Genomic DNA, 26,272 nt, shown 5'->3' on the forward strand with positions numbered 1-26,272 from the left:
CGACCATCTGGTTTCAAGAGCACCGCATCACGATTTATATCAGGTCATCACCGGTGCGGTTTAGAGGTAATTCGGTTATTTTACCTGTAAAGGCCACATGTGACACGTGGTAAATGAGTAGGTTTTTTGATGAATTTCTTTTTGATAATGCTCATAAAACCAGCTGGCTGATTTGCGGAGGAAAGAAGGCACGTGAAGCCGTTAAAAAGGCTTCTGATTCGTGCATATAAGCGCACGATGTCCACCTGAGCATCAGTCACGAATTGCTTGGGAATGGTGAGCTCCCTTCCAAACTTTTGAGAAGCCAGTACTGGACAATATCTGTAAGTATGCGTTTCAACACTTCTGGACTTTTTTTAAAACAGGACGTTTGTACTTACTTGGCTTCCAGTAGACTCAGTGTTAGTCCGTGAGTCTCTATGGCAGGTATTTTGCTGAATAGTGCAAATCCTTAGAAACGCTTAGCTGGAAACGCTAAGTATTGCACACATGCGAATGTCTGTCGACATTGTAGAAAGCATTATATCTAGCCGAACTCTTTAGGCGCTTTCGCATCGCAGATAACCGGACTCATGAGAGAGCAGCTTATAGCAATAAGGTAACACCTACACCAGTATTTTCACAACTGGCACTGACACTGGCGAGTCTGTACAGCTTTGCCTAGATGTCTGATATACATCTGAGAAGTCTTTTGTGGGAATCCCGCATGCGGGAAGTGCGAGGTTCGTTCCCCAGGGCCGCCGCGTGTCCACCGGCGATACAGTTGGTACTTTCCCAGACCCGGTGCTCGGCTTATTCAGAGTGAAATGCTTGGGGAATGGATATTCTAAATCACCTTGAGCAAAAGAAGCATATCTTGTGCTATGACGCTCTTTGACCGCTGATGCCCTTGTGTCATAAAAATTCATCATTTTGTAGGAACCCTCTGAATGATAGATGACGGCTGTGAATGTTATTTTCAGTTCGCAGCAACGACATAAAAATGGCTTCACGACTTCAAGATCTCCTGGTCGGGCCCATTCTGCTGGTTGCAGGTATGAAAAATTCTCGTCCGATGCCCTATTTTTACACCTTAAGGCTGCGAGATTGTAAGTAAATTATTTTGTTGTGTTTCTTTCCAGTGACACTCATAGCACTTACTCAGGCCCGTCCTTTTGGTGCTGGCCCTCCTTTTGGGCCACCTACAAATGCCCTTCAAGACATAGTAGACACACTTGCTGGTCTCATTCTTGGAGTTGGGAGCCTTGTCTAGCATTCCTTGAAGAAATTACAAACTCGCGGGCTAGCGAAATATTTAACATGGCAAATAAAAACATCATTACTGTTCCAGAAATGGCTTGTTAGTTTCAACCAATACATCTCTAGCGACACTTAACTTGCATAACTAGAACGTGGGGTTTAGCGAAAATGGTGCGACAGAAAAGAATCGCAAATCATCCTCATGTTTGACATTCGTTCAGATATATGTAGTGCATTCAAATAGGGTAGTTGTGTCCGAATATACCCATGGCCTCTAGTTTTTGGGGCCTATTTTGAAATTCTGAAGCTAAATACAAGGCTGCACATCCCTGCGGTCACATCTGAAAAAGAATGTGACCAAATTAATATGAAAGTTATCAGGTGGAAGATTATTTCCCGAAAAAAATTGTTCGATGTCCGTGCTCCTTTTTTCGTGGCAGAGAAAATGATCTCTTTTTATTACCATTTTCAGAGAATAGAGATCGAAGAATGCATCAAGGTAAAGGTGGAGAAATATGAGGATACGATGGAGAAATATATGACGACTTCGTCGTCATATATTGCCTCGTGTTACATTCGTCCTCTTTCCCAGCGAACCGAACTTTAAGCAACGAACAGTCCGTCGCTTGTCGGCGCCAGCAAGCTATGAATTTCCTTAATCAAGTCTGGCTGTTCCTCACGTGCGTAGGGTATAGACCAGATGACAAATGTAACATCTGCGGAGAAATAGGTACTCTTGATTATATAGTCTGTCAATGTCCTTAACATTAAAAGAAAAGATGCCTGGGAGTCCTTGCTGCGAAGCTAGTCCCACGCTGAACTGCAACAAGTCATCCGACGGAAGCCGCGAAGAAACACTGTGCCTTCGCCTCACCTTACTCGCGTAGGCCCCGGCCCCTCTCCCTTGATCCTGCGCGCCGAGGACGGGGAATAGAGGACTTACTACATCGGAGGAAAATAAGGTTATTATTCTTCTTCCTCATTCACTGCGATTCTGCGTCCGAGTTAAACTTGCCTGCCTTTATGCACTACAAGACATTTATTACACATAATAACGAAAAGCTGACACTTGCCCAATCTTCAGCTGCGCCGTTAGCGTGAGTAGCTCTTGGCGCAATTGTTCCAGTAGGACACCTCGCCGATTCCTTGGCTCAGGGCTGTCGTTTTTGATGCGCAGTTGTTGATCATATCCTCACATCAGGCTGCACCATCGACCAAGAGAAAGCGAATAAACTTCTTTAAAGCTAAATGAAACTGCCATTTCTAATGGCCAGAACAACTTCACAGGTTGCTGTGCAGCTCTTCAGCTTTTTTCACTGGTATCCTACATTATCTTGTATAATCATGCTTCGGCGAAAACTGGGCTTAACAGAGTACCATGGAATCTGCTCCGGGTGGCAGAGTAGGATTTTTTCCCAAACTAGCACCTCTTGACATAGGGAAACTCACGAAAAGTAGTACTGCTATTTCAAACAGATGAATGTATTTCGCTGTAGCCGCTGCACTGGCCGAAAAACTACCACCATGGTTATCGACATACTCACCGATAACGCATGTGGAGACTGCTGTTATGTCTACTTCGTATTCCCACAATACGCTAACCGGCAGATGTGCGAAAATGGTCGGCAGTTTCATACGCAGGTTGCCACTTGCAATGTTCACTGCTAAAAGCAGCCGAAAAAAAGACACCGAAATAAGCTATGCTTCTGCGAGACTGCAGACCTAAATAAGACACAACAGTCGTGAAGAAGTCTGTGGCCCTTATCAAGACTAGCTACCTAAAACGCTTCGGTTTAGGAAGTCCCGAGGCGCATCCTGCTGCGTCCCTCAGTGACAGTGACTACTCCGATAAGTGCCCAGTTGCACAGTTTTGCCGATCACTAAATATATTGAGACCACCCATTTCTTGACTCACAGAAGGTAATATGTACCTTAGGCTAAATCCGTCATAACCGCACACACTTCTTTAGCGCGAAAAATGAGCTTAATGTTCGGCTATCCCAGCAGTGATCTCATTTCTGAACGCCTGGTGCAATATTTCAATCGGTGGAATAAGGTGTTACCTTTTATTGACAGCCTTTTTGCACGGAAATCATGTGCTTTTTTGCTTTAAAAAAATACCGGTAATAGTCAGAGTGCGCTATTTGAATGGCTGATTTTTCTTTTGAAAATATCATTCTGGGTTTGTCTAGACGCTTAAGCGGCGCAACTTATCTAGCGGGTATATATATATGTATATATATATATATATATATATATATATATATATATATATATATATATATATATGCTTGAAATTTCTTTAACTAATATTATTTAAGAGCGTAAGCTCTTACTCATCACGTTTCGAGATTTCTGGTGGTCTGCTACCACCCTAAGATCACAGCGCCATCTGTAGCAGCAAGTACTCATCATGTTTCCAGATTTCGTGGGGTCTGCATAACCATGAGATCACAGCGCAATCGGTGGCAGCAACTCGAAAACAGCAAATCTGGCATTGAGACTTACAACGCCATCTACAGTAGCATTGTAGAAACAACCACCTGCCACGTGCCAGTAGTGACATCACGGTCCAATATGGTAGATAGAGGTGAAACTATGTGAGTATGACGTCAGGGAACGAAATGGCGGCATACTTTAGCTTTCTCGAATCCAGGATGGCGGCCATTAAAATTGGTTTCGCCCTCCCATCCCTATAGGAGGCACAAAAGGGGTCTCTGTGATAGCACTCACAATTACGAGGTGAGTAGTTTCCTCCCCACACGTTGCCTCAAACGAAATTTTTTGACCTCGTCAGTTTACCACATAAATCCAGAGAAGTGGGAACGTAACGGCACGGCTGATTCTCCGCTCGTAGAGTTTGTCTCCTTGAGTGTGATCAAGGTATCATGAGTGAAGAGGTTGGTTGATCAGGGCACTATTGAAAAGGTTATGCTGCCAAAGGCACGCAAGGATCTGGGGATTTCAATGTGTGTGTCAAAATAATTGTCACCTGAATTACGTTTTACTCTTCTGAAAAACTGAAAGCAGTCGACAGTGGACCTTACGGAGTCGTCAAGCTATCCTACCGAGAATATTTCAATTGAATATATTTTGATACACGTGGTGCGATGTCTGAATGAGAAAAAAGCCAGCAGCGCCTGGCAAAACCTCGAGTAACGTCTGCAAGAGTGCAGACCCTGGGCTAAACATTCACTGACAGCTTCCTGGACTCAACGCTTCGATGGGATCAAGCGGTGATCCCCGGAAATTTTTATCTGCGAAGTATTATTGCCTTAGTTTATTGTGAAAAGGCATTCTGAAAATTTGTATCTCATTTGTAAAAAAAAGTGGTGGTGGTTTAGATATGGTTAACCCTGGTAGAAGCCGAAACGCCACATCTCCCTGGCTACGTTTGTGGTCAAGCGTCTGGCGGTTTGCATAGACAGCCATACTGACACACACACTCTAGTAGGATTTTTTTATTTCTTAATTATCTTACTTTCTTTGAAACAACAATAATGGCGCTGACACAAGAGAGTATATATTTAATACAGCTTCGGTGATATTTACAGCTGTATTAATTGTCGTTGTATACGGAAATATCTAACCAAATGAGTTCCAAACAACGCGCAAACCCTGCAGATAAATTCAGAAAGCTAAATTTAAAAACAAATTAGTTTTTTGGGGAAAGGAAATGGCGCAATGTGATACAGGCGTCATTTCCTTTTCTTAAAACCAATTTTCATTTTCCTTCGCTTATGGCGTGGCACGGGTGTCTACTGAGATATGTCAGACAGGCGTAATTTCCTTTCTTTGAAACCAACTTTCATCTCCCTTTTCTGCAGAGCCCACTTTCATGACCTGCGCATGCGATGCCGGCAGACGCTTTCCCGCTTAACCGGCGGTCAAGGTCAAAGGTCAAAGTTGAAATAGTTAGTGTAACAGCTGCTGGTGTCGCTGATGTAGCTGACGTCGTGTGTCGAACTGCACTACCACCAGTTATTCTCATGGTTTAAGCTCTACCTATCTTCAAGGTGAAACTTGCGGCCACCGTTACCTCTAGTTACATTCAAGGACAAACTTGCGCCCCGCTGACGGGTCGAAAAGCTGGCGTAGTGAAGCTTTTCGCTTCAATAAAAAGCCTATAATCGCTGATACCTTCACACAGCCTGGAAAAGAGTTGTTCAAGAACTTTGATCCCGGAACAAATTATCGCTTAATATCATGAGAAAGATTGGTTGCTTAAGCGTAAAAAGTTTCATTTGTCATCCCAGGAATCTTATGCTGTGTGGAAAGTTGAAATCGAAAAACTCAAATATATTTTTGCTCTCTACTCTAACTGTATATGTAGGGGGTAGGGGGGGAGACATCAATAAAATCAGGCAACTCCTAAAGTCCCAAAAAACTAGGATTACTACGCCGTACAAAAACCAAAAAAGAAAAAAAGACCTGAAAATAAGCTTATTATGCCTAAAAAATGCACCCTTGTTAATGGTACGTTCGAAGAAAAATCCGTAAATGCGTGTTAGCCCACATTTCTTCTCATAATATTGAAAATGATGCATAAAAGAAGGCATTAACCATAGATTGTTTTCTCTGAATATTCTGCTGCATTAGCTGTTAGTAGACCATTCCTAAGTTGTGCGCTATTGGCGTCGCTGCATGCAAGGCCACTGGTGGGCACATACTCGCTAAAATGCACTCCAAACTAAGAACCTATGTCTGTTCCGTTTTTCTTTCATGATGTGCTAGTACGGACGACGCACTTTATGGAAAGCTTTGCTAGAGAAGCAGACCTGTTCACATTAAATTGGCTAAAAGTTTTTAAAAGAGAAGTTGAAGACCTGAAGATGAAAAGCATGTGTCTTAGGCGGAAATGCCGCACTCCACTCTATAAATTTTATCAATATTTTCGACTCCTGTTCGAGTGTGCTCGGACAGAAAACAGTGAACGTGATGCACTCCTGCGCTATGCTTTTGCTGCCCTCTTTATCTTTGTATTCATGTGTTCCTTGCACTTCTTCCATTCCTTTTTACACTATAGTAGAGGAAAGGGGAACAATCGATTGTGTTTACGTTTATATCTACAACTTCTTCCTGCGCACTTTCCTCTTTTAAGGTCAGCGGGATGGCATCCATCGCGGGATGGCATCCATCGTTTTAAATGGACGGCCAGGCGTTGAAGGCCACATCTTTTAGAAATAGGTGTCCATGAGCCGGGGTCTCGTCGACAAATGGAACAATCACGCAGAGTACTAGCACACCAATTTATTCCAGACCAACAAAAACAGGTTAAAGTGTAGCGGCGAGGCAGAGCAAGCTGTTTAACGCTGACCACAACGCACCGCTACGTTACCAACAGTGAACTAGGCGCAAGCAGCTGCGGGGTGCGAAATTACATAACACACCGCGCCTTAAAGGTGGGTTTGATGTGGTGCGAGAATCCGGGCTGCTGACCTTGGAGCCACTAAACTCAAAATACTGCGTCAGACCACGAAGCGCCAGAAAAGTTTGGAAGGTATATATTATAATTAACCTCGCTAAACTTTATTTCTGCCCAAGGAATTGTAATAAAATGTACCGTGCCCATCTTGTTTTCTTCGGAATGATTTGTGCCTTTTCTTTCTTTCTATAACCGGTCGTTATGCCCTTATCACACCCAAAACTCTATAACTATCCAAACCGAGATCTAAGGATCTACATTTCGTGATCGGACATCACGTTTTTTTTGTTCGGTGATACCATATTTATAAGCTTCCTAGAATGAGGGATTATTTTTGGCTTTCAAAAAACTTTCAAAACTGGTTTGAACCACTCCTTTCAATCTTGGACAATAGCTAAGTTTTATTCACATTAAATTTTGAATGATTGCAACAATTCAGATATAGAGAAGCTGGTAGATGCTATTTTTATTGCTAATGATTGGCGCCTCAGAGACATACCTGCAAGCAATGCTCGTGAGAAAAACGGAAGGTGGACCCTAATTCATTAACTCCAGATGCATTAAAGGATGCTGCAGATAATAAGCAGAAATTTATTATTCGGCTCCTCCACGCATTTTCCCCGGTAGCGTGCGCCACCTTATCTCTTCCGGCGTCGTTTTTGCTACACGGTTTCCAGTCAGTTTGTTGCTGCTGAGATTCAATGCTACCTCTCGAACGGAACTAAATCCCGTCTACTACACACCATTATTCTTCCTGCAACCAGTGCTGCACTCCAGAAGCCAACACACCACAGAAGCGGAAAAGCAAAGTTAAAATCAAGGCCTGGCTTATAACAAGCCTTACCGTACAGAAGCGTCACCCACCTCCACATTCACCGCCCAACTAAAGCTCCACCCCTCACACGACTCACCCACAATCAACCACAACCTCCTCCCAGAAGCCTTTACTCCCCAAGAGCACAAGTAGAAGCGAAGCGAGAAACTGAGGGGCTATGAACTCGATTAATGCGATTAATGTGGACTTTTGCAAATCTTATTTTTTTTTTGCAAATCATGCCACATCCGTATCTTGGATTGGGCTCTTTTCCGGCTGTTTCTTTACTGCGGCTGTTGTATTTCGGCCATGGCAACGGCAAGTGGCTGTTAAAACTCATCCCCGGTTGCGGCTTGTGAAGGCCAAGTTGCTGTCGTTGTTGTTGCATTGATAAGGAGGAATTACTCTTGCAAGCTTCATTTTTCTCGCACAGAGTTCTTCGGGAGGCACGTAGGTCTGCCCTTGTTATTTATTATCAGTCATTCTTAGTCCGGTGTCTGCCCCTCTCCCCTACAAGCAGACAGCGCAGCACTTAGAAGTGGACGGTTGTGGTGCGGCGGATGCAGGGAGGGAAAGCCTCCGGAACATCACCTGCAACTTCCCACGGTTGACAAGTGGAGACTTCACACAGTCGTCGATGCCGGGGAGTTTTCGGTTCATGGCCCTCCTAATGCGATCACATTAATAGCGACACATAAATCAAATTAAAATACGCAATGAGAAGGCTGTCAGTCCGAACGCAAAATGTGCAACCCACTCTGCTAACGCAGATTTGCCGAATCACATCGAGCGATCGGCGATCACTTTTGTTTGCAATGCTTACGATGCTTAAAACCAGCTCTCAAGCAATTCACGTATAGAGTTTGCTTGCTTCGTGCTCCTAGATCTTGTCAGCTCAATAACTCCAACACAGTGTGGTCCACGAAACTGCTGGAGTATTCAGGCGATTTTATAGTCTGGACTGTACAAGTCATCCTCAGAATTTAAAACCACCTATGCGGTTTCACTTTTGACGTTTATCTTTGATTCGTGTGCATAAATTATGCCGTGACCTTTTTCGTTTTCACTGCCATATTTTAGTGCCAGTGCAAACTTATTTTTAATTTTCTCTCTTTCAAAACTATTTTCAATGATTGGATGGAATATCTTTATGTTAAGTTTTTTATCAATTTCATGTTCGGAAAATAGCATCTCAAAATCTGTAAAATTTTCTACGCGGTAATCCAAAGTTTAAATATATTTTTTATAATGCAGGTAGAACCTTTCCAATATTTATTATGCCAGTAGTTGAAGTTGTAGTCCTGTTTGTTACCACTAATAAAACAATCCGTTGCATCATTCGTGTTTTATTTTTACATGCACCCTCCGTATTGTTCGTACAAGAGATACGTGGGGTATTCTTTCATCTGCCTGCGAATAAATTGCTTTTAACTCTATCTCTTAATTGCCTTTTATATGTTGCCGTGATTCTGGCTCCAAGCACTGGAACCTCACATGCTCCGACAGATCAATAAAATCTGAAGGTGTCCACGTTTTTAATATGCCTGGTCGGCGAGCTTCATGCAGGGAAGTGTTGGCAGGTCAGTGGAGGGTGGCGCGTCTCCTTTCCTTTTTCCACTTGAGAAGGAAAAATGGAAGGTTAGAAAAAAGCATAAAGCCAAAGTGGGAAGTTATTATACAAGAGCGTTCTTGACATTGTAAAATGGGCCTTGGATATTGTAGCGACAGTTACATTACGGTAGCATTATGCGCCTTCAGCGGGGCGGCACCGCCACCCTGTGGCTGCGCCGCCTAGCTGTCATGTGGTTGGTCACGTGGTGCTGAGCAGCTGCTGGCGGCGCGGCACCGTGGGTGATCACGTGGTTTGTCACGTGGTCGGTCACGTGGCAAGGCACGTGGTGCGAAGCAGCTGCTGCTCATTAAAGCTGCGAACTGGGCGAGTTGGTATTGATTCCTATTAGAACAGCGCAATAAAACAACGGGACACAACGAAAAAAGGACACCACAAGCGCTGACTCACAACTAGATTTTTAATTCACGTCAAAGCATCTTAAATGCTAAGAACGCTAAACACAAACAAGAGAGAAAACCAAAAGAAAAACGACACAAAGCTGCTAATCATGCCCACAACGATGACAATCAGCACGAGCGCGAGACTACACATCTTGGCCGGATAAGAACATCATCTCTTTATCAGTTATTGTGACATAAAGATCACTAATGCAGCTATCTGATTTCAAGCGGATGTGAAAAGCCTCCAAAATTTCCCGCGTTAGGCTGTCATGTTTTCCTATGATGACAGCGTTAGACAACAGAGGGGTGCAAGTACCTTCTCTCCAATGACGGGCAAGGTTACAAGAACACCCATTATCTCGGGACCAGTGGTGCTCACTAAGACGAGCGTTAATGCAACGTCCTGTCTGGCCAACAGAACTTACCCCGCAAGTGCACGGAGTCCCGTAGACAACCCCCACATTACAAGGCACAAAAGGGCTCTTATGGTTGGTCTGACGACCCCCACTCTTTTTCTTCGCGGTTGTCGCCTTAGCCTTCTCTTCCACCTGCCTGCTAACACCTCTAAGTTTTCTAGGCGCTGAAAAAACCACATGAGATAATGGGTCTTCTTGTAACCTTGCCCATCATTGGAGAGAAGGTACTTGAACCCTCTGTTGTCTAACACTGTCATCCTAGGAATAATTAATGACAGCCTAACGAGGGAAATTTTGGAGGCTTTTCACATCCGCTTGGAACCTGATAGCTGCATTAGTGATCCTTTTGTCACAACTAACTGATCAAGAGATGATGTTCTTATCCGGCCAAGATGCGTAGTCTCGCGCTCGTTCTGATTGTCACCGTTGTGGGCATGATTAGAAGCTTTGTGTCGTTTTCTTTTGGTTTTTCCCTCTTGTTTGTGTGGCGTTCTTAGTATTTAAGATGCTTTGACGTGAATTAAAAATCTAGTTTCGAGTCGGTGCTTGTGGTGTCCTTTCTTCTTTGTGTCCCGTTGTTTAATTGCGTTGTTCTAATATGAATGCAGCTGCTACTGCCGGCGACGAGGCGCGCCAGCGAATCCGAGCTGCCAGAGCTGTGCACATGCGCCGTGTCAAGAGGGAAGAAGATGAAGGAGGATAGATAAAGAGGAGGAGGGAAAGGCAGGGATGTCAACCAGAAAGGCGTTCCGGTTGGCTACCCTGCACTGGGAAAGAGGGATTAGGGGACTAAAAGGAGGAAGAGAGAAGAGAAAAAGGCATAACACACACACGCACAACGCTGCCACAATTTGCCACTCAATCCAGTCGCTCTCAAGTAGGCAAAGAGTGCCTTGTATGCCTTGAGGGCAGTCTACTGCTGTGGCCACGGACCGAGGATCTTTTGCTCTGTTAATGGGCGAGGATCGAGGCGGTCCAGGACACAACACAGTGTATGTCTTGCACTCGCAAATGCAGGGCACTCACAGAGAAGATGAGCGATGGTCTCCTCACAACCACAGCTCTCATAGGCTGGGCTGTCAGCCATCCCCAAAGATGAAGGAGGAACTCCCAGTGAAACGGAGAGGCGAAAAACTTCGCAATTCAACTGAGCAAGTTCCACTCGACCAGCTGTAGCTATCGCGTCACTCCACGTTTAACCAGAGCTAAACCACCGCCAACATTTTATGTTCTCTATTTTATACGAGCCTTTATAAAGCATCTTATATAATACCAGAAAGCTCGCATTTTCTTTATTGCCTGCTATTGTGCTCTAACCCAGCGATCTAAGAACGGAAATGTTAGGTATATTCAATGTTTCTTTTTCTATTGAAATACTTTGTGCAGAACCAAAAAGCACTCGCGCTAATTATATGTCCATCTGTCACTACATGATGTTCATGATGTCGAGTAGCTTGACATATATAGTCTAAAAAGTTCTCTCGCGCCCATTGATACTGCTCTAATGTGTTTGATCAGATAAATAGATTATGCAGTATTATGCTTTTTCTCACTGGGAACAGTAACTGTTCTTTTTTTACGTGAATATTTCTGCATTTCACGCGTAAAAACCGAAAAACGCTAATATCTGCGGAAGATTTCTTGGAAAGAGACAAGAATAGCACAACGGAAGTGAGTGCGATGAACGTAGCATTCCTGCCCGCGCGCTATCTCACACTAAGTACGGTTTTTACACACTGGGCTGCTTCCTGCCCCCTGTACTGAAATGATTTTTTTAGCATCTGCTTTAATGCTTAGACGTCAACGTCCTATCAACAATTCCCGTGCTGCTCATCGCGCCGATGTTTGCTTTCCCGGAGTCGTTCGCTTCGGCTGCTCTGCGTTTTGATTGATAGCATGACTGTTAGATCAATACCGGAGAGTTGAAAGCTGGGTCAGGTTGTACATGTTCACATGTTAAGCCATCGTGTGTGTGCCTCGTCTCTTCGCTGTGTTCCGTCTTTTGATTAGCGTTTTCTGTTAGATCAACCCACTGATCCATACAAATACACGGATACATGATTCTTTGTGTGTTGGCGAGTGCATGAGATTTGAGTATGCATGATTTCACAATTCACTCTTTATTTTTCTCTTTTCCTCTCTTTTTCACCCTCCACTTCTCTAATCTTCTCTTCTTTCACCCTCACCTCGAGTAGCATGCCAGGCCAAGAACATGACAGACCTCTCCTGTTGCGCTAAAATCTCTCTCTCCATAAATAACGTTTCCTCATCGAGTAGAGAAAATTAATTTCACTTCCATGTTTAGACAAGCGCCTCTTTTTAGCCCGTCATCAAGTGCACGTTCAGTTCCCAATGAATGACGGACTGAACGTCGTTTATGATCGGCACGTGCACAGATGTTTCATGTCATCTGGCTTAATTAAATGTCCTCCTCAAGCAAAACGCACGTCAGCGGCATTAGCGTCGCAGTATGACGGTTCTTTTATTTGCAAAGGTCAATTGTAATATGAAGTCTGTTATTTAGTTTTTTCGCCCCTGTTACCGAAAGTGGTCATAAAACTTGATGGCAGATTTTGCAGAAAAAGGCACACGTGGAGCAGGTAAACAGGCTTACGATTCCTGCATATAAGCGCACGATCTGCCCATTAGATTAAGTCGCAGATACCTCGGCACGAAAAAACATTCTTGAATCGACGGAGATGCCAGCGCCAGGGGGCACATTTTTAACACTATGTAAATATGCATTCCTCGCACTCTCCGACCTTACTTTCACAACTAGAACTAATACTTTTTTCCTCGTTGTTGCTTTGTTGATGGATGTGCATTTTTTACTGGCCCCAGCTCAATTGTGCAATTTGATATTGACGTTTCGGTGGTAACGCATAGTTTGGGCTGCTGCCGAGTGACCGTCTGCAGTAGCAAATATCGACTCCAGCGAATACCCAAAACAGTTCCGCATGCAGATAATCGGAGTCATTATTTAGTTTTTTCGCACCTGTTACCAAAAGTGGTCATAAAACTTCTTCTTCTTCTTCTTCTTCTTCTTCTTCTTCACCCCAGGTATCAATATCAATAATAAGCGTTGTGGGTCTAGTTTTTCCATTCTAAAAGTTTTTTTAGCGCACACAGAGATGACACAGAAAACGACGACGAAGACAGGACAGCGCCCTTTCTTCTTCTTCTTCTTCTTCTTCTTCTTCTTCTTCTTCTTCTTCTTTTTCTTCTTCTTCTTCTTCTTCTTCTTCTTCTTCTTCTTCTTCTTCTTCTTCTTCTTCTTCTTCTTCTTCTTCTTCTTCTTCTTCTTCTTCTTCTTCTTCTTCTTCTTCTTCTTCTTCTTCTTCTTCTTCTTCTTCTTCTTCTTCTTCTTCTTCTTCTTCTTCTTCTTCTTCTTCTTCTTCTTCTTCTTCTTCTTCTTCTTCTTTTCCTTTCTCTTTTTCTTTTTCTTTTTCTTCTTCTTCTTCTTCTTCTTCACCCCAGGTATATGGCACATACCCACGTGGGGGAATTGGCAAAGGTGTAGTTTAAAAAACAAAGAAGTTTCCGCCTCTCTAGTCCTTTGTTGCGTCGTCTTCGTGTGCGCAAAAAAGAACTCTGATATTTCCATATCGTCAAAACGCATAAAGAAACTGTCGAATCTGTGTATTTTATTTCGGACATCTGATTTTCGTTTGAGGAGATATTTTGGGGGAATCTTCACAATGATTGTAAACGGATGTGGCTGTTCTTTTCGCCATCAGCAAAGACCTAGAAAAAGCTTCCCGGCTGCAAGATCTGCTAGTTTGGACCATTGTGTTTCTTACAGGTAAGCACAAATTCTTTTACAATTCCCGAAACTTTTTTTTCCGTGGCTGAACGCAGAGAAATTGTAAAGAAATCTAATGTGTTATTTTCATTCCAGTGACACCCATGCCACTGATAGACGCCCTTCTCTTCGGCGCTGGACCTCCTTTTGGACCCCCTACTAATGCGCATCAAGACATCGTAGACACTGTTAGTGGAATCGTCGTTGCGGTTGGGAGTCTTGTGTAGTGTTCTTTAAAATTGAGAGCTGCCTGCTGAGCTAACATATTTCTCAATAAATAAAAAATATCACTCTATTGCACAAATGGCTCGTCCCTTTGGTCGGATTTCTCTCCATCAGCGCTGAGCATGCAGACCTAGGATAGCTTAACGTACTACATACGACTCCGCTAAAGAACAAAAAATTCTTCATACCTTTTCATAGCTTTAAATAGTTTTTCATATCTTCACAACGGTGCTGCACAATATAGAAGAAATCTAGTGCCTTTTGGTTTTGTTTATTTTTCTTCGCAATTCAATAGCTAAAGCTCGGGCGATGCTTATTACTACCATATTTCACTTCAAATAACAGGGTTTTTCAACAAAAAGTTATATCCGGATGGCTTTCAACCTTGTTTTTATCACTAAAAGGTAATCTGAAGTAAGAGCTAATTTCTTTGCCTCTTACAAAGCAGTCTTTACTTCGTTGTTTTTTCAGTGCGTAGAAGCGGCAAAACGCACCGAGGATAAATTAGGAGATAGAATGTTTTCTCCTGAAAAGTTTTTTTTAATGTTTTATGCGTCTTATTATTGGCATGTGCTTTGCTTAACGGTATAAACTAAACCGGTCTTACGTTGCTCATTAGGAGCCTTTTATTGTATATACTGTTGGCCATTGTAAATACAAAAAAGTCGTTCAGCTGTTCCCTCTCAGCGTTGGCAGCTCTTGGTGCCATGTTTTCAATAAGATAACACACCACGTCAGTTGCAATGCGTGAAGTTCTTTCTTCTGAAGTGTACGTTTTCAGCTTACCCTCTGATTAAATTGAGCCTTGGAGAGCAGCAAGGAAATTTCAAATTGTGTTTACTTAACTGAAAACCCCCAATAGAATAAGAAAAAGACATCATCTGGTCACAGTCTTGTTCTTAAGCTTGCTGATTGTGCAGACTGCGGTGTCATCAAGATGCATTTATCGGCCAAAAGTGGGTTTAAGCGATGGATTGAACATCTCTTCGTGGTGTAATTGTTGGGCGCCGCCTAAAATGCAGAGCACTAAATGTAACACGCGTTACAAAAAGTAGCCCAGTGAATTCAGTTGAAGCAATCAGATGCGGCGTAGCGATTACGATGACCAGGAAACAAGCACAACGTTCGCCGCGTGACTCCCAAACAGTGCACGCAGTGACTTGCACAGTGCCTCCTAAGCAACCCTTTCAAAACGGCTACTGGTAAAAGCTAGAGTCGGACATTTCCTTGATCGCTCCTGGAAACCGCAGAAAAAAAGCGAAATTTCACATGCTACCGCAAGACAGCAAGACAAGGTGAGATGTGATATACGAGACTCATCGACAGAGCTACGTACAAACTTCAAAGCGATGGAGCTAAAAGGCTCACCCTTCTCCATAACAATGTGACATTATTAATCGCGTCAGAGGAGAAATTTCAGAGTTTATGTGAGCGTTATTGCTTGTGACCTTGTCCATTTCACTGCACCCTCTTTTGAAAGCCGTATGAATGCCATTCGGCCGCAGTTTGATTATACTGAAGAGCTGGAGAGAAGTTACATGTTCAGCACTTTCAATGGAGCTGGTATTTGTGACCGCCGAAAGTAATTTCTTTCTTTTTCACTAGAAATTCCTGTCTTATTTTCTGTTGGGCCGAAATTTCGGAACTTATAGCCGCACTTCAATATACAGTGAAAACCAGTAAAACTAGGCGAAAAAATTCCCCTTTAGAAACAAGCTTAATGAGCCTAAAGATACACTGTTCTGAGCGGTACGTCCTAAAAAATAATTAATGTACGCTAGACAACTTCGCCTTTTTTTCTTTCATTTTTTACAGTAGATTAAGAAAACGGACATGTTTCTGTTGTAATAAAGTGCCTGGTTCCGAGTGAGTGAGAGTCACTGGTAGACAGACTAACGTCACTAACCTCAATTGCGACATCAGTTATTACGATTTTGCTAGCTTAAAAAGTTAGCTGCGGTGTAACTACTGCTGAACCTGGTTAGATAGCGAAAGGTGTGGTTTATCGGGTAATCAGACGCGGCTTCATATTGCTCACAGCCTAATAGAGACGACACGGGAGACGAAGGTAAAGACGAACAAACGCTGAATACCAACTGAGTTCATTCGGGAATGTAACATATATATATATATATATATATATATATATATATATATATATATATATATATATATATATATATATATATATATATATATATATATATATATATATATATGGGAATGTAACATATATATATATATATACTGGAAACAGTATTCAAAAAAGCAAGTTATATACACTCCACTCGACAAGACAGATATCTCATTTCAGTCCTAGATAAGGAAACAGAAGGATTACTGATGCACATTGTGCCTTTGTGAGAAAGGTGGAAAGCCTCCATTTTCTCCAGCGTTAACTTCGTGCTATGGCTGAACAAGGTGCGATTCTTCTTGAAATCTCAGTTGCAGTTACACTCCTTGAATCCAAATGCTGATTGAGCAAGAGGGTCACCTTTTTTCCTGTCTTTTTGTTTCCTCTCATGCTTGCATTTGCTCGTCCTGCATGTGGAGAGCTTTTTGTGAAGGGGGTCATTCCTCCTTGTGTTTTCATGCTGCATAAGACGCTTACTGCCACACGTTCCAGTCTGTCAAATGTACATGGCGGCGCATCAAAAGGGGACCTGGTAAACCACCACAACCTCGGTATATACGCGGAAACGTGACGCACCTGACAAGCAATTTCCTTCTCATCTTGCCTCTGCATGACTTGTTTGCTCATTTTGCTCAGTTTCCTCGGAGCGGAAACACATCATTGTCATATCTACCCGCGCCTTTCTTCAGCCCATGGGACACACAATGCACAAACAGAACCACAGCCGGGCTTTTGTTCCTATTTTTTACTTTCGGCCGAACCCCATTCTGCAGTTCCCCAAGTAATTTCTCCGCTGCCCTTGAAATGAGATGAGCAAGGCAGCCGTTCTCGTATAACCTGCTTGATTGTGCTGCAACGCTCTCCGAAATTATTTCATGGCAGGATTTCTTGAGTGAAGACTGCAAGTACAAAACGATAATACCTTCTTTTATTAGTTTAAAGTGACCAGACCGGAACTTTAGCAAGGGCTTGGCAGATCTTGGCCGATAACTCCAGCACACGTGATTGTCTTCACAAAACGAAGCCAAATTCAGAAACTACAGTTATTTGTCTCTGGGTACCTCAGTTGTAAATTTCAGCCCTCGCTCATACTCATTAAACACTTTCAGAACATCGACCACCCTTCTAGACAACCTACCTGGTGGGGCAAACACCAAGTAGTCGTCGACTATTGCTCAACAAGCTGCCTGGTCGGGTAAACACCAAGTAGTCATCGACTATTGCTCAATGAGCATTTCGATGCAAAGAAGTGTAAATGCATCCCAGATTTCAACAACGCACACATCCTGTTCCGCCATAACGATAAGATAAAGCTCTAGGTACTAGAGGCTGTCCACATTAATCACAAAGGCACAATGTGCTCAGTAATCCTTTTGTTGTTTTATTTGAGACTGAAATGAGATATCTATCTTCCCGCGTGGCCTGTAGATAACTTCCCGTTTGTGATTACTGCTTTCAATATCTATATATTTTTGTCGTTTCTCGGATAAACCCATTTGACAATAAAAACAGCGCTTGTTCGTTTTTACATCCGTGTTTGTGCCCTCTTTGTTGTGCTGCGAGCAATACGTGCACGTTCCAACTCGCCTAAATTTCTGCTTTACTAGACGCAACTTGTCTGTAGCGTTGAGTTCGTTCCGCACTCTGGATAGGCAGCGCTCCCATGCTTTCACCGTGGCAGATGGCAGTTAAAATAATCTTTGATGTGGGCTGTTGGTAACCCAATGAACTAAGACATTATGTTGGTCTATTCGGTTCATAGTGAATTAAAAAAAAATGCACGAAGACGACGGGACAAGAAGAGGCACAAAGACGCACACACAAAGTGAAGAACTTCAAACTGACTATTTTGTGAAAACAGGGTGTTAAGTAGGCCATCAACATAAGAAACAGGGTACACTCGCAAAAATGTCGTGTGCAGTGCGAAGACAATATCAATGGGCCACGTGTGATTAGGACTGATGGAAAGCCGGCATGTGCCCATCTGAGAATTCTATCTCTCTCTTTGGTAGATATAAAGAAGGGGAGCGGACCCGCACGGGCACATTAGCATAAGGGCGCCTTAGCGTCTGCTCTGCGATGTCAGAGCACGTTAATGATCCCCTGGTGGTCGAAATTATTCTGGAGCCCGCCAGTACGCCACCTCTTTCTTCCTCTCTTCTCTCACTCCCTCCTATATCCCTTCCCTTACAGCGCGGTTCATATGTCCAAAGATATATGAGACAGATACTGCGCCATTTTCTTTCATCAAAAAGTAATTATTAATATTAATATTATTATTCTCCTGTCGCCACACTGCAGAATTCAAGCGTAGCTGTTCGAAGTCGAAAAAGCCAGAAACGAAGTAGCGATCAAATTAAATCACATAAATGACTGAAGTGAAGATCTTCTGCTCGATGCAATCAGAGAAGACAGCGAAGCAATGACAGGAGATTTTAGCTTCCATGAAAGAAGGGATGATATAATATGCGAGGCTGAAAGACAGCAAGGGTCAAAGAAAAGGAGTTACCGGTACCTAAAGAAAGGCACCTGCCTCAAGATCTGAGACGCACGACCGAAGAATAATAATAATAATTGGTTTTTGGGGAAAGGGAATGCCACAGTATCTGTCTCATATATCGACGGACACCTGAACCACGCCATAAGGGAAGGGATAAAGGAGGGAGTGAAAGAAGAAAAGAAGAAAGAGGTGCCGGAGTCGAGGGCTCGTGAATAATTTCGATCATCTGGGGATCTTTAACGTGCACTGGCATCGCACTGACACGGGCGCCTTAGCGTTTTGCCGCCATTGAAACGCAGCCGCCACGGTCGGGTTCGAATCCGGGAACTCCGGATCAGTAGCCGAGCGCCCTAACCACTGAGCCACCACAGCGACCGGGTTTTTGATACTCCAACTGCGACTGTCACTTCTGCCTTGTGGGCTCCCAGCTCTTCCGGTCTCGAACAGCGACGTGTCACTTTTGTCGTGTTGACGCCCGGCTCTTTGGTTCTCAAGAGCGACTCGTCACTTCAGCCGTGTGGGCGGCTGGGTCTTTGGGTCTCCAACAGCGACTCGTCACTTCTGCCGTGTGGGCGCCGGGCTCTTTGGGTCTCGAACAGTGACTCGTCACTTGTGCCGTGTGGGCGCCTGCTTTTTCGGTCTCGATCAGTGACGCGTCACTTCTGCCGTGTGGATGACCGGCTGTTTGGGTCTCGGACAGCGACGCATCAATTCTGTGGTGTGGGCGCTCGGCACTTTGTTTTTCCAAAAGCGACTCGTCACATCTGCCGCGTGGGCGACGGCTCTTTGGGTCTCGAACAGTGATGCACCACTTCTGCTGTGTGGGCGCCGGTCTCTTTGGGTCTCGAACAACGACTAACAACTCAGTCGTGTGGGCCACCGACTCTGGGTCTCGAACAGCGACTCACCACCTCTGTCATGAGGGCAAGCGGCTCTTTGGGTCTCGAACAGCGACGCATCACTTCTGTGTGGGCGCCCAGCCCTTTGGGTCTCGAACAGCGACGCGTCACTTCTGTCGTGTGGGCGCACAGCTCTATGGCTCTCGAAGAGCAACTGGTCACTTTGTGGTTGACAGGCTCTGGGTCTTGAACAACGAGTCGTCTCTTCTGCCATGTGCACGACCGGCTGTTTGGTCTCGAGCAGCGACTCTTCACTTCTGCTGTGTAGGCGACTGTCTCTTTGGCTCTCGAACAGGAACTCGTCACTTCTGCCATGTGGGCGACCGGCTCTTTGCGTCTCGAACAGTTATTCTCCACTTCCGTGTGGGCGACCGGCTTTTTCAATTGCACCATTTTCGTCTTCATGGGTGTCGACTAATGAACTGCCACTCCTTCAATGTGGGCGGTCAGCTACGGCCGTTTGCTCAGAACCTGAGTGGTGTTGGAGGCTGAATATTTGTTAAGCCGGTTTTACTAAATATATTATGTGAGACACTTGCGATGAAAATCATGTCTTATGGGTCTGTTTTCTCCTATTTAGAATAGAAAAAATTACGTTGCACAACTTCCATGAAAATGTTTCTCATTTATTTTGAACTATGATAAACACACTTGTGGGAGACAGGATCTAATATCACTCAAACAAAATCATTCTAATGTGCATTGCCGTATGTATAGCATTTGATGTTTTGAATAGTATTTTTATTTCCTTTAATATATTAATTATAGTGGGTAAGAACCTTTATTCAAGGCATTTACCTAACGTGCGGAAATATTCTTGACACCTAATAAAGTGAACAAAGTGTAATGTTTACTAACATCAACTCATGTCGTTCGTGTCTATACCGACATTGCAAGACTAATGTGTTCTCCTTTCGGATGTATATGTTTCCATTCAGCACCTGCTAGGAAGCAGTACCCTAGTCATTGAGCAGCCCTTCTGTCAGCGCGAAGTCAGCCAACAGATTCTTTTCCATAACTTTACATCATTGGTATCACGTCACGATTTAATTGGATCACGATTTGCTATCGTCGACTGCTAATGATGCACGCATGTAAATTACGTTTATGCTCCATTGCATAAAGTGGTTGGATTTCTCATCATATTTCATGCACTATCTCACATCATATAAAGTTCATTTTCGCGACTACATGCCTGGTTTTAATGCATATAGTGATCCACGTGATGATCTTTGTTTCCACAATATTTTTGTAATATGCCAACAAAGAGAGAAATGTGCCAGACATTGCCTTTGACTTTATGAATGAAAGAATGCAATGAATTACCCCCTTTTGAGCGCCATGCTAAAACAAATTTCGTTACTAAATTTCCCATTACTTCTTTTCTAGAGCCTTAACACTTTAGTTAACAAAATTTGCTTTCTCAGCTAACTACTTCGCCACAGCTATTTTATTTTTAGTTTTCAGTTTGTGTGTTGAAGATTGTTGTAAAACAATCATTATTTAATGATGAATATCGATGTATCTAAGTGTCGTATCACCCATCTACAGTGCTTTATTGTTACTGTAAGAATTGTGTAGCGCTTTATGTCCCCTTTAATAGAAATGCTCCCAGTTGTCCTTCAGGGTATTTGAATAGCCAAATATTCAGTTGAATACGCTGATGTGGTACACAACGTTTATGGAGCTTATTCTGTAGAAAAATTGCTAGCTTAGGTATAATGTGGATCCTCTCTTTCTGCCTTCACTAAAAAGTGTTTATAGGTTTCTTCTTGCTGCTAGCTTTGACACTTTTTCTGATTTGAAGCTGAGGTCTAAAACACCCCTTCAAGACTCAAAGATTGTTTTGCGTTACAGTTTTTAGTCCCATTGCAACAGTCACAGACGCTTACCCTCAGGAAACAGTAAGTTATCATTGATAGCTTATTTGTATAATAATTTACACATTTACGGCGCAACGCTTGACCGAAGTACTTTGCATTCCACTGAACTGCTTTGGGCTCAACGCACGAAGTAGCAGGAAATTAAGAAGTCTTGCAGGCATTCGTATTTAAACGAATAGTATTATGCATTGAAGTCTGGGCAGGTGAGGCTTGTTTTTATTTATTTACCTATGTTAGTGTTTAGTGGAGAGTAGGACCACGGTTCAATTGCAGATTACGAAATAACCACAGGTTTGAACACAGGTGTATAGTGATTTATGTTTTCTGATGAATCGGGCATGCAAATAGAATGACATTGTCGTGAACTTCAGAACTAACATAGTAGATATTGGGTTAAAGACTACCACGACACTTAATGTAACTTCAAAATATAACCTTGCAGGTGTGCAGATTTGTAGTGGACGCAACTAATCTAGACCCTGGTCATTACTTTGATTAAAAAGGAAAACTGTTTTCCCCCTTACAGTTTGTTAATATCTCATGAAATCCGATTCTCACATTTTTCAATCAACACTGGACTCTAATGTTAAGTTTTTTTACAGGCGTCTATATAATTTTGTATACCATATTACTTAAGGTCGTAACAACTTAACGCCAGAATCATTCGCGTAAACACCCACGAATGCTGCCGTCAGGCACTGCTTCTGAAGATTCACATCATGATAAATGTTCTAAAAATATAAACCTCATTAATCTCTGCAAACTTTATTTCGATTAAAAAAGCCATGAACGTCCTACCAAGCTAACCATTTTCGAACCCTTATACATTTCCTTTGTTACATGGCACACAAAAGCACACTGTTATTCGGACGATGCTAAATATTCCTGAAACAAAGAAATCTCTAGCAGATACAACACACTTACTGAAAAAACTGGCAGTGCACTCTGAGAACATTTGCCCACAATGCACTTAAAGCGGACATAATGGATGAGCTTGCTTTTAAAACGATTATGAAATGTCCCCCTCAATTCTTGAATAGGGATGGTGAAGGGTCCTTATCAAAATTGGCGAGAGTTTTTTCATGGATTTTAATTTCAGGTGTTGCAACCTTGTTAGACTGCATATTTCTTTACTTTTCAGAAATTATATTTCACTTCGTGGTTCGCTACATCAAACATCTTTGTGCCGCCGTTTTTCGCGCTCATATTGAGCAGAGAGGTGCGCGTTTTCTGAGGTGTTATTTACACTCATCGAATCTGAAACTTTCTCTATGATAATCAGCTTTCAGATTTTGCGGTCTAATAAAGAGCTGTTTTAACTACTCAGAAATATATTACAAATAGGTGTTCGCCAAGTGAAACATGATTATTTGCATATTTTTTGGTGACCACGTCTAGTCCAAAGTACGGAGTTATGAAAAATTTATCTGCTTTTTTCTCAATCTTGTTTTTCGGATTATAAGACATTATCAAGCAATATTCTCAATGGATTGCAAATAATTATTTTTACATGACTGGAAGTAGAATAGATAGCCGAAGTTTCTCTTTTATCACTGAAGAACAAAAACTCATGGGCAACAGTTATATAGCACTGAAGAATAAAAAACATAATCCATTTTCCGCTCAATGGGCTTAACTTAAGTAGTGTTTACGGCACGCAACAGTTCCTACTCACATAGCACCTTCCAGGACCATGGATCCTGTAGATTTTAGAAAAGGCACATAAGAGGAAATATACAATATCGAAGAAATTTCAAAACTAATTTTGAGGAGTGATGCATGCTTTATCTATTTAAAAGACTATTAGAAAAGTTTATAGCTATTTTTTTTCAACTACTGTACAGTGAATTCAACAAAAGCGTCGTAAGACTCTCAGCCCACCTTTAACATCGATGACCTCAACGTACAATACATATAGCAGTGGGATTGCGCGAGTAGGGGATGATTTTTAATACTGTGTTGATGTGAGAATTATTGAATATTGGATTCGACCTAATCATTTGGTATGATACAAATCTCGAAGCATTGGACTCAAGCGAATAAAGTTTTATGGAACGCTTACTTCGCTTTGTTTCTGTTCATCGTACATCACGTATGACGGCATCGCAAACAAGAGCACAGCTAGTGGCGTGGCTCCATAGTCATTTTTTAGGCTTACGCGTCGCCCTTTTGCGCGCGGCTGCAGACGCAATCAGGCGCGAGTACCCCAGTTCCCCAGCTGTCTAAAGCTTTTTTAGGTGCCTAATATATGTCGTCGACCTCCCAAACAGCTCTGCCATACACAAAGGCTTCAAATACTTAGACTAGTCTTTATGCTCCCTGAAGCAGCCAATCCAGATCTGTTCTAGTGCGCATTAAGTTGGTTTTTAAGGAACGCGAGTGCTCGAGGAGGACGACACACACATGGAAAAGGGTTGTCTTTTCTTAGTCCTGGCACATGACAGCTGACGCCTGGCGTGCATTGTTTTTTGGAGCCCGTGAAATCATGGTGTCGTGGAATTGCAAATCCCCTGCAGCGACACAGTAACATTTCAGAACAAATTATTCTTAGGGAAGCGGCAATAGAGTGCGATAAAAAGGCGAAACTTCCACGCCGTCCACTCGCACATGGCCCCCCTAGTCCGGCTCAATATCAATGCTGCAATCCGAACTATGAGTTTTCTTTAAGTTCACAAGTTTACATGTTAGGGTAAAAACCGAAAGATTGATCTAGCGCTAACTAACTCTAGTCTGAGAAAGCGAGCACAAGCGATAGACAGCGACATACGTGGCTTGAGTTAAGAATTTTCTTTAGAGGATCTAATTTGTGCACGATTTGAAGCTTTTATTGGCACTTGACCATTCAAGATCATAATGGAAACGGCGCAACCTGAAAGCGCGTAATATGTGCTGTTCGGCCGAGTCTGCCTTACGCCTGAAAAAGTTTGTTTCAGTGCCTAAGTCGAGTCGCCCAACTTAGGATGGTCATTTTTGCAGGATTTTCACATTGCCTAAATTAGTTTAAGGAAGCGTGAGTGTAGTTTGTATTCACACATAATGGCCTAATATGCAAGCAAAAATTATCATTTAAAAAATTTCTTGTGTTGTTGAACCTCCTTTGTCTTTAAACAGATCGAAACATTCGGGTTGTTATTTATCCAGAAATGTACTCAATTCAAATTCTCTTTACAACCGAAAAACACGATTCGAACGAGCGCAATCAAGGATAAAAAAACTGTGTCTGAAAAACGCCAAGATCCTTAGTACGACGCTTATCTCTTGTGGAAGTTAGGAAGCTACCCGGAGTTTTAAGGACTTAAAAAATAGAAAACCACAATAAACAATACAGTAACTTAAAATAGCTCCTTTTGCTGCTTCTCGTTTCATTCCATGTAATGTTATTTTTTAGTATCTCATAGCATGGAACAATGTGCATTTTACCTGTTTATTATGGAGTGTACACAGGTTGGCAAAGAATAAAAATGATTTCATTCGCATGCGCAATAACATGTAACCAGTGCATATGAGAACCATACAGCAAATAGTTGACCATCAAGATTTGTTGAGCATCAAAGTTTGGTTATCTGTAAGGAGCGTCTATATACGTCGTGAAAGCTGCAGAAACTTCAACACCTGAGTTCAAGGCAGCACTTCCTTGAGTATTGATATATTTAACTTAGAAATGCTATATGAAATTGCTGAATGATCATAGTTAGCTTCTCAGGGTAGTTTTCGTGCAATGGACTTTGCGTAGTCGCGAAATAGAACCCAATTTGTAACAAAGCAGTTCCATGCACCTGTAGCTCTCAATCAGTTTCAGTAATACGCAAGCGAAGTTTTGAGAGCGCCTTGCTTGTTGAGACGCGCGCTACCATAAAGTTAAGCTCCCGCTCAGGATAAAAATCTTCAGGCATGGTTGATGTGCTGATTGATACAAGCACCCAGACATTAGAGGAAGTTCGATAAGGTCAGTCGCACTATGTGCTGAAGAAATTCTGGGAAGGAAAACTATTTCCTACTTACCGCATAAAAGAAAAACCCATAAGATAATGGGAAGGACATGGCCCCTTATACTCATATTGAGAAATGCTCACCACGGTGTTTCAGAGTGAAGATTGCAGAGCTCTGTGTATATTTCCTGCAGAAAGGGAAAGAGAAACACTGAGAGCTTTGCAATGTGTTCTTAAAAAAAACAAGCAGTCCAGATACGCCTCCATTCTCATACGACCTGATGCGATCTCTCCTGGAAAAATAGCAGAGATGGCATCGGGGAGGACGTGTAACAACAGTCTGTCTCACTTTGACTCGATTCAAATCGCTTTGTGCTTATTGTCCATGGTTTATGCCATGTCGTCTACTTAGCTACTTGGTCTGCTGCAGCCGTTGCTACTCCATTACAGTGGAAGCGATGGGCAGCGCAATGTTCCCGTTTGTATATTTTGCGAAAGGGTTATAGCACAAAAAAGCGCATTTGCACCTAGCCTACCTGCTTCAGAAATGCTGCCATCTGTGTGGATGTCTTTGGGGTGAGAGAACCAGAACAGTCCAGAAAAAAAATGAGAATATAAGAATAAACAATTTTTCATTTTTCCTGCTATTCTCTTCAATGTACGAATTGAAGGAAATTAATAAAGATTTAGGAAACCGCTAAATATTATCTTGGCCATCGTCAAACTTAGTTTAATGCGCGATTGTGCTGCAAGAGGTTGATAAAGAGCCCTATTGCGGTCAAGATGAGGTTATCTTTAGATCTAGCACTCTACCTATTCTGGTCATATTTTCGTTTCATACATGTACTATAACAAGGAGAAGTCACTGACCCCCTACTTCTATGTTCGCAACAATGCCGCACTGCATATGGGCGACACATGATGATGCACTCCTGGTCTTGAGACCGGCCCAGTGCCCTCGCTCCGAACTTTCAAGGAGGGGAGCCAGTTTAT

The 26,272-nt window shown here is 42.7% G+C and overlaps 1 long non-coding RNA gene across 1 annotated transcript; it reads left to right on the forward strand.

The window, feature by feature from the left end:
* The first annotated feature begins 239 nt into the window (after positions 1–239).
* LOC144118847 (uncharacterized) lies at positions 240–1,298 on the forward strand. The gene is made up of 3 exons (XR_013312166.1): positions 240–323; positions 963–1,034; positions 1,122–1,298. It is a non-coding gene; the product is annotated as an uncharacterized LOC144118847 (long non-coding RNA).
* The last annotated feature ends 24,974 nt before the right edge of the window (positions 1,299–26,272 follow it).

Source organism: Amblyomma americanum, chromosome 2, assembly GCF_052857255.1.
Source record: "Amblyomma americanum isolate KBUSLIRL-KWMA chromosome 2, ASM5285725v1, whole genome shotgun sequence".
NCBI classification, from domain to species: domain Eukaryota; kingdom Metazoa; phylum Arthropoda; class Arachnida; order Ixodida; family Ixodidae; genus Amblyomma; species Amblyomma americanum.